At 51.4% G+C, this 10,904-nt stretch overlaps 1 long non-coding RNA gene across 1 annotated transcript; it reads right to left on the bottom strand.

Moving 5' to 3' along the window:
- Positions 1-232: 232 nt before the first annotated feature.
- LOC116574766 lies at positions 233-10,162 on the bottom strand. Its single transcript, XR_004279478.1, has 3 exons — positions 10,094-10,162; positions 8,097-8,219; positions 233-264 (listed from the first exon to the last, which is right to left on the bottom strand). It is a non-coding gene; the product is annotated as an uncharacterized LOC116574766 (long non-coding RNA).
- Positions 10,163-10,904: the final 742 nt, after the last annotated feature.

Raw genomic sequence — 10,904 nt, 5'->3', positions numbered from 1 at the left:
CCACGAGCACATCAGAGGCCCTGCCCGCGGCCATTCGGATCCTCCCTCTCCGGGCGGCTGCAGGGCACCCCTGGGAAGGAGAGCACATTTCCGGCAACGGGTGACTTCTGCACCAGAGCAGCAGGCCCCCACCCCACTCCCAGGGCAGACAGTCTTTCTGCCTGAACGTGGTCTACAGGGGGTCGCACCAGCACAAGGTATCCAGATCCGGCCCCGGGGTGGGGGGGGGGGTGGGGTTCAGAAGCTGGCATTAGTCTCAGGGGGCTGCAGGTAAGAGGTAGAGAAATGCCAGGAAAATAGTGCCCAAGACTTCTGCCGCGTCTTTGTCGTGTCCCCCCATACCTCGGGTGTGGAGGGAGGAGGCGTGGAGAGCAGCCGGGATCTATGTGGTGAGGGACCGCCTTCTAGAGCCGGCGCTACCCCAGCTTCTCCCACATCCAGCCACACCAGTGAGGCGCTGACAGCTAGCCCCCCTTTCCAGGAAGATGGTGCTGTATCAAAATACTGTGCAGGTAAGTTTGTTTGTTTGTTTTATGATTATTTATTTATTTATTTGAGGCGGGGGAAGAGAACAGAGCTAGTGAGAATACTACTGGAGGTGGAGAGGGGCAGAGGCAGAGGGAGAAGCAGGCTCCCCGCTGAGCAGGGAGCCTGATGTGGGTCTCGATCCCAGGACCCTGGGATCAGGACCTGAGCAGGGGGCAGACACTTAACACCAGGAGCCATCCAGGCACCCCGGGCATTTATGTTTTGTGGCAAATCAGGGCAGAGCTCGCAGCAGATGCAGCTTCACCCTGACACTCGATTCCAGCCTCGCCTAGAGTTCACTCCGTGTGGCAGAATCTGGCCTTGAGCTACAAAGGGAGTCCCAAACTGTAGGCGCACCCCTCCTACAGGGACATTTCCCTAGCAGGTACACAGGGCTTGTGAGTAGCCCTGATGGGCACCTTCAAGGAAGGGGAGATGTGGGAGCCAAGAGCCTCCTGCCCTCCCTACAGACAGGTTGGAGTAGCAGCTGTCTGCCTCTCCAAAGGTCCAGGAGGTGCAGGGGACCCTTTGCCCATAGCAGCAACGTCCTGACACATCTCAGGGCAGCTTTTCCTTCTGACCTGTCTCCCTCTGGATCTTCACTCCTTGAGGGCTCCTTGTGATCATCGTCCAAATGAATCACATAAATATAAGTCCTCCTCCCAGTCCTTCTGCTTTGGGGGCCATCCTAACCAGGACACCATCTCTGGAACCAAGGGGGCCGTCTCATTAATGTTCCCAGTTGGCCCAACCCTTCCTGAGCAGCCGGTGCTAACTCTCTGTATCCCAGATTCAAATAGAGCAACCTTGACCATGAAGAAGATGCATCAATACACTTGACTTTGTAAACACAACACATCCCTGGAAAATTCAGGTTCCTGCAAAGTTAAGAAACCTCAGAAATCCCTTCACAAACTCTACCTCCCATGCGGGAAATTACAATATGCATACCTTTACCTCTCTGTTTTCAACAGTGCTTGAGGTCAAGGGCATGGGGAAGAATACACTGAAAATGCTTACAGTACCTATAGAACAGACAACAAGAACAATGAGATTGAGGACGGGGCTGGCAGGATCAGAGTAGAGATATTTGCAATGACCTTGGTGAGGAAGTGACACGAAGCACACCGAGGCTTTGAGTCTGCTTCCCCTCAGCTTCTAGGATGGGGACAGGGGGAACATGTGCAGGAGGCGCCTTAAGCCCATGAGCCTTAAGTGACAAACCCTTGGTGACAAACCCTCCTGGGATTGTTCCCAGGGAGGGAGGGAAGGAGAGAGACATCATCAAGGTCGATACAGATGTGGTCAAGGGCCAGACACACAAAATAGAAGGCTGGTGCCCGTGTCTGAGTCAGATCAGACACGGCCATGATGTGTAACAATGCACGGTCTCGGTAGTTCAAAACTCCCAAGTTTTGCTTCTCTCTTATGCAGGATGTCCCTCGAGGGTGGGCCTGGGGTTCTGCTCCATACTGTCTTTATGCCAGCACCAGTGCAGGGGGTAGCCCCTGTCCCTTGTGGCCACTGATTGGCAGTGGGAAGGAAACATGGCATGTGACTTCCCTGGCACAGAAGCACCATCACCTCTGCTCATGTGACCTTGACCCAGGCCAGTCACAGGACGGCACTAGAGAAGTTAGGAGTGCAGCCTTACCAGAGGGCAGAGAGCTGAAAAAGGCTGGCAAAGAATGCAATTTCCTGCAAAACACACTTCAGTACACCTCTTCCAGGACCCCATAAGGAAGCTCCCAACTCTGCCCAGGATACAGTCGTGGCTAAATGGATATTAATTGTATGATTGATTTTTTTGCTATTTTCAGGAATAATAAGTACCGTTAACCTTTTGGTTACTTACAATTTAGTCTTTCTTATCACATTCGTATGTGTTATGTGTGGGCACTTTCATATACTTAGTAATAGCTTACTTATATGTGTGTGTGTGTGTGTGTGTGTGTGTGTGTGTGTGTGTGTTTTAAATTCATTTTCATTTGGTTAATTTATTTTATATATCAAGCCATTCGTTTGTTTGCTCAAGGACTCCAGCTGCCCTGGCTTAGTTGTTGCGGGTTTTCTTCCCATCAAGCCCTGTGTTCTCTAATCACACATTTGCCTCTTTTCAGTGACTTGGTGACCACTTCCTTGGTCTCTGGAAAGGATCACTGCATTTTCCGTCACAGGATCTCAAAGCCACAGGCCTCCTATTGCAAAGTATCACTTCTAAAGGGCAAAACAAAGACTAAAAGAGGCCGAGAATGGGAAATCAAATAGGCAAGTAGGGTGGCATCCAGACTGGGAGAGGGAAGGATTGTCAAGAGGACGCCACTGGGAGCCATAGAACTGACCCCTGGTGTGGCCCTTACCCACACCTGACGATGCCTAGGAATGTGGTCCTCAGGGGACAGGGGATGGTTTCTGCGTGCACTGATGTCAGGGCCACAGTGTTCCCTGGCTCAGGTTGTGGGGTCAGGGGTGGAATCCAAGGCCCTTCCTGTGTGGAGAGGGGCTCTGCCCCAGGATGCGTCCCTGGGACCCACCCCTCCCATGCTTGTCACCTCCCCAGCCCCCCATGCTCCCTCTCGCTGCAGCTCCCTGCAGGTGATTCAGGCCCAAATTCTAGGGTTGAAGCTGGAAGGACCTTCATGGAAGAAGAAAAAAAAAAAATTCTGTTTGTCTTTCTCTTGTTCAATACCTGAAAACATGTCGGTAATGACCCAGGGACACAGAGACATCAAGAGAATAGATTTCCATGTGGTTTCCAGCTGGCACTTCCCTTTTGTCTCCCTGATGTTTGTAATTAGGGGGCAGAAAAGATCCCCCATTTACCAAACTCTAAGAGGGGAGAGAGCCAAGGGCCTGGTCCTGGGCCGGCCACCCGCTGGCTTGGCGTCCACATGGCCACTTTGCCTCTCTGGGGCTCTTTTCCTCAACTGTAACCAGAAAACAAGACAGAGGTTGGATTAAAAGCTGGCAAAGGTTGCTCCTGGCTATATTTAAATGGCACTCCTTTACTAAATGGCACGATTTGATCCCTATTTTGGGGAGTTCAGAGTACTTTTAAAAAATATAACACTATATCCGTCTACCTTTCAAACAGATACAAGTCTTCCCTCCTATCATTTTCCTAGGAGCTCCCAGAATTTGACATACGTAGTAAACATTCTTTAAATAGTCATCTTGGGACGATATGCAAATGACAAGCCATTCTGGACTGAAGCACTCGTAACTCTCGTCAACCTTACTTAGATATTCCGGTTCACTTAAACAACAGTTAATGTTTTTTGAACACTTCATAAGCCAGGCATTGTTCTAACAGGTTATGTTTTTGAAACACCCTCTTCCTGAGCCCTCATAATAACTTGGTGAATCAGTGTTATTATGGCTTCCCCATTGGACAGGTGAGTCAACCGAGGCACGGCAAGTGACATTTCTGAGGCCACGCCTCTGGGCAGGAGGGGAAAGCACTCCCTCGGAGAACCCCACCCCTGCCCCCAAGCCTTTTACTCCCAGACCCCATCACTCATCCTTGTTTCCTACTCACCAGCCCACCCACCCACTTTCCAGAAGCTTCTCTCTGCTCATGCCTCTCCCTTTCTCCTGAAGGCCAACCACCGTCTCTCTTTTCAGGATTATATAGCATATCTATTTCAAGACACCTGCTGGCTTTGTTCGAGCCTTCCATTCTCTCTCAGGACAAAAGCCTGAGGAAAGGGGTAGGAAAAAATGTGTAACTTCTCACCTGTGTGTGTGCAGGGGGCTCGGGAAAGGCCCCACGATTCTGCCAATACCTGTGCTCATCAGAGCTGGGGTCCCCCCCTCATCCCCTTCCTTTTCTCCACCCATAAGACCCAGCAGCAGACCCGCTCCCTGGCGAGAAATGACATCCAAACCCAACAGATAGTTTCTAATTTCACCTTCTTGGAGTTTTCATTTTAGCAATAAATCTCCTCAAGTGGCTATTGCTCCAGAAGCCTTTTCAAAGAAAAAATGAAAACCGTGATCACCACCGTGAGAAAACCAATGCATTTTTTTCGGTTACAGAAATGAAGAGACCCGAGTCATTCCCACCCAGAAAATACGCTCAGTTTGGCTGCGAATCCAGCCTTCTGGGTGCTCCTGGGTTGCCGACCAAGGGGCAGGGGCCCTACTACTCCTTCCCTGCTGCTCCCGTCTGCCCCGCCTCCTCTCTGGAAGGGCAAGGCCTGCTCTAAGCGGAACGTTTATGCTCCGCTCCATTTCCTCCTCCGTCTGATGAGGACAAAGAACCTCGGACCTGTGGGTGGTGGGACCACTAAGCCCACAAGGCATAAGCCTCAGAGAGCCTGGGGCCCTGGAGGGGCCTGTAAGTCCTGGCTGAGTTCAAATCTAAATGGAACTTGGGAATGAATATGCTGACTTAATGAACTTGGATGGGGTCAATTTCAGGGGCCCCCATGGTGGGCTAGAGGCAGCCAGGGAAAGAAATCTGTCCCTCCACCAGAAGTTTCCAGAATGTAAGAAGACACACACACACACACACACACACACACACACACACAGAACCAGTCCTAGCTCAGACGCGGGCTGACTTGCAGTAAATGAGTAACAAGACGTGTCTTCTTATTTCAGACACAATCAGGGTGGCTCTTATGAGTGTTGGACCCACTAGGAGATCCCAAAAGAAGTGCTAAGGACAGCGACACCTGGGTGTCTCAGTCAGCTGGACCTCTGCCTTCAGCTCAGGTCGTGGTCCTGGGGTTCTGGGATCGAGTCCTGAGTCGGGCTGCTTGCCTATCATTTAGGCTGCTTCTCCCTGCCTGTTGCTCTCGCAGCTTGAGTGCGCATGCTCCCTCTCCCCCCCCCGCCCCCGTGACAAATAAATAAATTTAAAAATCTTGGCAGGGGAGTTGGTGGGGAGGGGAGAAGTGCTAAGGATTTTCCTAAAGGATCCGGTGGTTTGTGCAGGCTCAGACAAATCTTGCAGAATGCAAAATGCCATTGAGGACAGCATGCAAAATTATGCAATATTAATTCCTGTTTATAGAATACCTTCTATAAGCCGAAGACTACACATTAGCTGTATTCATCCTCAAAACCATACTAAGTTTTCCATCGCAGTGATGAAGAAATGAGCCCTTTTGCCCACCCACCGGGAAAGTCACTCAATTTGGTGTCCTTGAGGTTCATTCCGGGTGGGGATCATTAGCCCCTCCTCCCAGATGAAGGAGCTGAATTGGCTTATCCACAGACACCCCAGAACTAGTCAGCAATGGAATCTGGTCAACGTACTAGGTCATGCTGCCTCCTGACCCCCTGTATTAGGTATTTCTCACCAGCAAACCCAGTCCATGATGTCATACCAGGACCCCAACAAACCCATAGCCCCGCAGCTGGGGAGTAGATATCTGCCTCCTGGAGTCAGCCAAGGTACTGGTATCCGTCCTCGAGGTCGGAGGTTGGCAGTTGCCGCAGGAAGAGGAACCCAGGAACAGAGACACATAGGAAGTGTCACGGGAATATAGAGGAAGGAGCCAGGACTGAGAAACAGCAGGACAGACCCAGAGACCCAATGACGGAGGGCCTTGACTGGCATGCCAAGAATGCAGACTCTGAACCATCCTCCAGGAGGAGCTCTTGGAATATGGGCAACAAGGCCTGGTGGGGTCAGAGCAGTGGTCCAGAAGGAGCTCTGTGCTGGGGCTAGGGGCAGGCTAGAAGGAAGGAAGCTGTGTCTGCCCAGGAGAGGGTACGTGGCTACGGCTGCAAAGAAATGGTGAAGAAGGAAGGGCTTTCCAGGATGGCTTGTCACCAGTCTTTGCTCTCCTTGCGCTGACATTCATTTTTCACCTGTTTTGCTCACTAACATGCCCCACCCCCCTGACAGTACCCAGTATGGAATCGGCACCTCATAAATATTCATGGACTGAAAAGATAAATGCATAAAGGCAGACCTGCCAAGGGCCAGGTACGACTCTCATTGACAATGAGAGCGGCCAGTCCTAAGATTCCAAATCGGAACCCTCAGAGGGTTCATCCCACAGCCTGTGCATGACTTCTGCCCAGGTGGGTAGAATGGGAGGGGCCCGGTCCCTGGGAATGACCCGAGGGACGGAGACCCAGGAATGGAGAACCAGAGGTCGGCAAACACCTGACTTAAAGAGGATAAACTTCGGCTCCACAAGCTTGCCCTCTCTCCAAACACTGTCTCCAAGCCGTGACACCTTAGGACATTCTCAGCAACATTTATGGGCACAAAGGCCAGTTTGGGGGAAATTAAAATATTTACAAGCTGCGTTTTCTTTTTTCACTCAAGATGCAAATAGCTTTTCCTGAGCCCCAGGGGGATAATGTATGTTTGGGCAGCATAGCTAACTACGAGAATTGAACAAAGCCCGTGGGGGATGCAGCACTCTGAGCCTCCACATTCACATTCGGAATATTCGAGAAATAGTAACCGAGAGGCAGCTTCCTAACATCTTCTTCTCTCATCTGTGAGTCCCTTTCAAGTCTGAATCTTCAAAATGCTCCAAGGTCTATACTAAGTCCCCACTTTACAGAGGGCAGCAGTGGGGTGCTCCCAAGATCACAAGGAGAGTTAGTGGCGTGGGTTAGATTAGATGAGCGTGTTTCACTTATGGATGGTGGCGTTATCCAAGCGCCCGGTGAATGCCTGCATCTGGCGCTGGTCCCTGGGCGGCGCAGACAGGAAGCCCTGTGGTACAGGCTGGTCTGTCACCGCGCACAGACCAGCTATCACAGGCCTGCAGGGTCTCCCTGTCCTTGTTCTGGGCCAAGTGACCTGTTGGGCTCTCAGCAGCCCTAAAGGGGCTGTTCCCCCAGGGGGAGGACGGATGGCCCACCACCGTGCCCATGGGACCCCACAGAGGCACAGGGACTTGAAGAAATGGAAATGTCGGGCGCCTGGGTGGCTCAGTGTGTTAAAGCCGCTGCCTTTGGCTCGGGTCATGGTCTCAGGGTCCTGGGATCGAGTCCCACATCAGGCTCTCTGCTCAGCAGGGAGCCTGCTTCCCTCTACCTCTCTCTCTCTCTCTTAAAAAAAAAAAAAGGAAAAAAAAAAGAAATGGAAATGTCTCCTCCAAGCCGAGGGTCTCCTTGAGAAATCCTCTCTCGCCCACCCTATCCACCTACCAGATGTAAAACCAAAGTGTTATTTCGATTAGATAGGAGCCGGTTCTCCGTCAGGGCACGGTGAGTGATGCTCGGCCCAACTTCTTTTTGGAATCTCAGGCATCTTTGGGTTGTAAAAATGAAAACAAAAACGAAGTCCAGTCCTTTTTGCCTGAGAGAACCCACCCTTTGAGAACCCATCCTTCCCCCGCTCCCAGGACTGAAGGGTGACCCCTGACTTGTGGTCCCGGTTGGTGACCTTGCCGCTCACACGCCTGAGGGGAGACTTTCCTGGTGTGATGTCATCGCCTGCGTATGCAGAAAATAGGAGTCACCGAAGCAAAGGGGAAGGGCTGTAGCAGCCCTTAATGGTGGAGACAGGCTGGGAGGCAGAAAGAGAGCCTGAAATGAAATGGAAGGTGCGTATGGCCACTCTCCAGTCGTCTGTCATTAGGCAAGTTTACCGCATGGTTCGCAGCGGACGTGGACAGCCGCCACCGGACGCAGGCAGGACTGGGAGGGCTGGAAGACGCACAGCCGCCTTGATCTCGTGGCCGCCTACTATGAGCCGTGTGCTTTTCTCTTTTCTGTAATAAACAGGAGGGTGTGCCTGGAGAGTCCACTGTCTGAAACTGCTGTCCAGATGGTGGCCGCAAGCAGCCCTCCCCTCCCCATGAAGTCACCCACATCAGAATCCCTTTCAGGACCTCCAGGGTTTGCTCCCCTCCCCCACCTTCATCCTTCTTTCCCTCCCCCAGGACCCCAGGGATGTTGATCTTCTCTCCCTGTGCTCTGTACCCCCGCCCCAGGCTCCCCCCGAGGGGGGACACTGGTTCTCTGAGTCACTCAGGAAGTGCTCCCTGCACCTTGCGCCAAGTAGTGCGCAGCCGGGAGCTGGGTTTGCACCTAAGCTCTGCGCACTCTGAGCCATCCAGTGCTGCCTTCTAGGGGAGAGCCCTCCAGTGCTGCCTTCTAGGGGAGAGCCCGCACGCTGAGCACGGCCTGCCAGCTGGTCAACGTCACGGGGATATGACCTCCCTGTCCTCCTCCTCATGCTTCCTCACCCCCTCCCAGACAAGAACAGAACACGTCATGCTGGCCTCTGCTCCAAAGCATCGGTGTCAATCTCAAATCAAGTACTCCCTTTACCCTGGCAAAAGCACCTGCTTCAGCCGTATTTAGACCAGTGCTGCTCAGCCGGGGGTGAGTTGTGCCTCCTAGGTGACATTTCACGTTGGTTGGGGGACATGTCCGATTGTCGCAGCTGGGAGTGGGGGGTTGTTACCAGCATCTACTGGGTGAGGCCAGGCTAAACCTGTTCAAAACATCCCCGCCCTCCGACAAAGAATTAACTGGCCCAAAATGTCAACTGGGTCAAGGTTGAGAAATCCTGCTCCCGACCATGTGCATTGCTTGAAGGTGGAAATCTCCACCTTACTTACTGTCAGATCCCCAGCACCAGCTCAGAACCTGGCACAGAGTCAGAATCCAATATGCTTTGCTGTTGGTGAATAGAGGGATGAATGAACGAATTCTTCCCTCCCTAAAACATCTGCGATGCACCATCACCTGCCTGCAAACATGTCCTGAAGCCCGTAAGCATCCAGGCAACGTATCCACACATACCTGCATGGACACACAGATGAGCACACATCCAGATGGGCGTGCAAACACATACACACACACATATGCAGACACATATGCACACTACATTCCCATCTGATGCCAGATTCCAGGGACCGGCCTCACTCCCGACACAATCACCCCGCCCCCTGTCCTTAGGAGGATTAGGAGCCTCTTTTCTTGGCCACAGTCAGCGTGACCTGGGTGCAGACACCTCCGCAGAGACATTAAGCGTTCCTTGTAATTAATTTCACTGACTAGACACATTTTCCTACTGTGGCTCCATTATTAAATAAGCAGCGGACCCAAAAGCAAAAAGATCCTTTTTGTAATTACACACGCAGAAGGTAACTCAACAACTGGAAAAGTGAAATGTCAATTTGACAATTGCATAATGGCCCAGACCGACTGGCAGCCAGGTCTGTCTCATTAAAGCTAGTGACGCTGGTGGGCAGTGAGCAAGGAGTGGAGGGGCTGGAGGAAATGGGGGAGGTGGGGGTCAGCTCCAGGAGCAGTGTGAGCTGGAACAGGTGCAGGAAGGCAGGGGAGGAAGGGGCCACGAGGCAGAGGCTCTACCCCATCTCCCACACCACTGTCTCCTCTGGAGCTGGAGGAGTCTAAAGCGATGGACAGCAATGAAAAGCCCAGATTCCCAGAAGAGGTGGTGTAAAGTTTTAGGAGCTGATTTGCTAGAAAAATTGGAATTAGAAGAGGCTGGGGTTGAGCAGCTCTTGGTTCTGTGATCCAGATCAAATTACTACTGGCCTTCCCCACTTTTGCCCTACAGAAATCTACAAGGTTGTAAAGGTTGGGTCAGGCCCACGGGGCTTCCCTTTACCTGGCATTCACCGACCTGTGGATATTTCTTAATTACTCATTCTCCCCTGCTGCTATGCTACAAGCTCCCTGAGCCAAAAGAAGGTGTCTTACTCATTTCTGTACCTCCAGTGACTGTCTTAGTAAATGTGTAATGAATGAGTGAGTAAATAAATGAACCAGCGAAGAACCCACCTTGAGTTTCAGGGGAGAGGCAGGACAAAAGGACAGGCGCCAGCTGTCAGAAGACCTCATTTGCTGTGTCAGGATTTGGGTTTTATTCCAGAGGTCACAAAGAGTTAACCAGGGGTGGGGCGGTATGTTAAGTTTAGGGTGTTAAAAAGATTCTTTGGTATAAGTATATGCATTGCAACTTTTAAATTCATAGCCAACATTCTGAATTTTTGTGTTTTGCTTTGGGTTTGGTTTTCTTTTTTAAGATTTTACTCATTTATTTGAGAGACAAAGAGAGAGAAAACAAGCAGCGGGGAGGGGCAGAAGGAGAGGGAGAAGGGACTCCCAGCTGAACAGGGTGCCTGACTCCATCCCAGGGCCCTGGGATCATGACCTGAGCTGAAGGCAGACGCTTAACCCACTGAGCCACCCAGGCGCCCCGGGTTTGGTTTTCAATGGGAAAACTAATGAACCCATCAATGCTGAATACACTTTGACCTTAAACGTCTTTCTGTATTATCTTCCACTGAAGACCTAGAATTTGTATCTGTTAACTTGCTTTCACTTAGGATATGTGATCTGGCTTCGACCATGTAGTAGAAATGTATTTTCATAATTTTGAAAAAATGTAGTAGAGAAATATGCTAAGAGATGTCAAC

This window comes from Mustela erminea, chromosome 16 (assembly GCF_009829155.1).
Source record: "Mustela erminea isolate mMusErm1 chromosome 16, mMusErm1.Pri, whole genome shotgun sequence".
NCBI lineage: Eukaryota > Metazoa > Chordata > Mammalia > Carnivora > Mustelidae > Mustela > Mustela erminea.
This window is presented reverse-complemented; position numbering and strand designations above follow the sequence as displayed.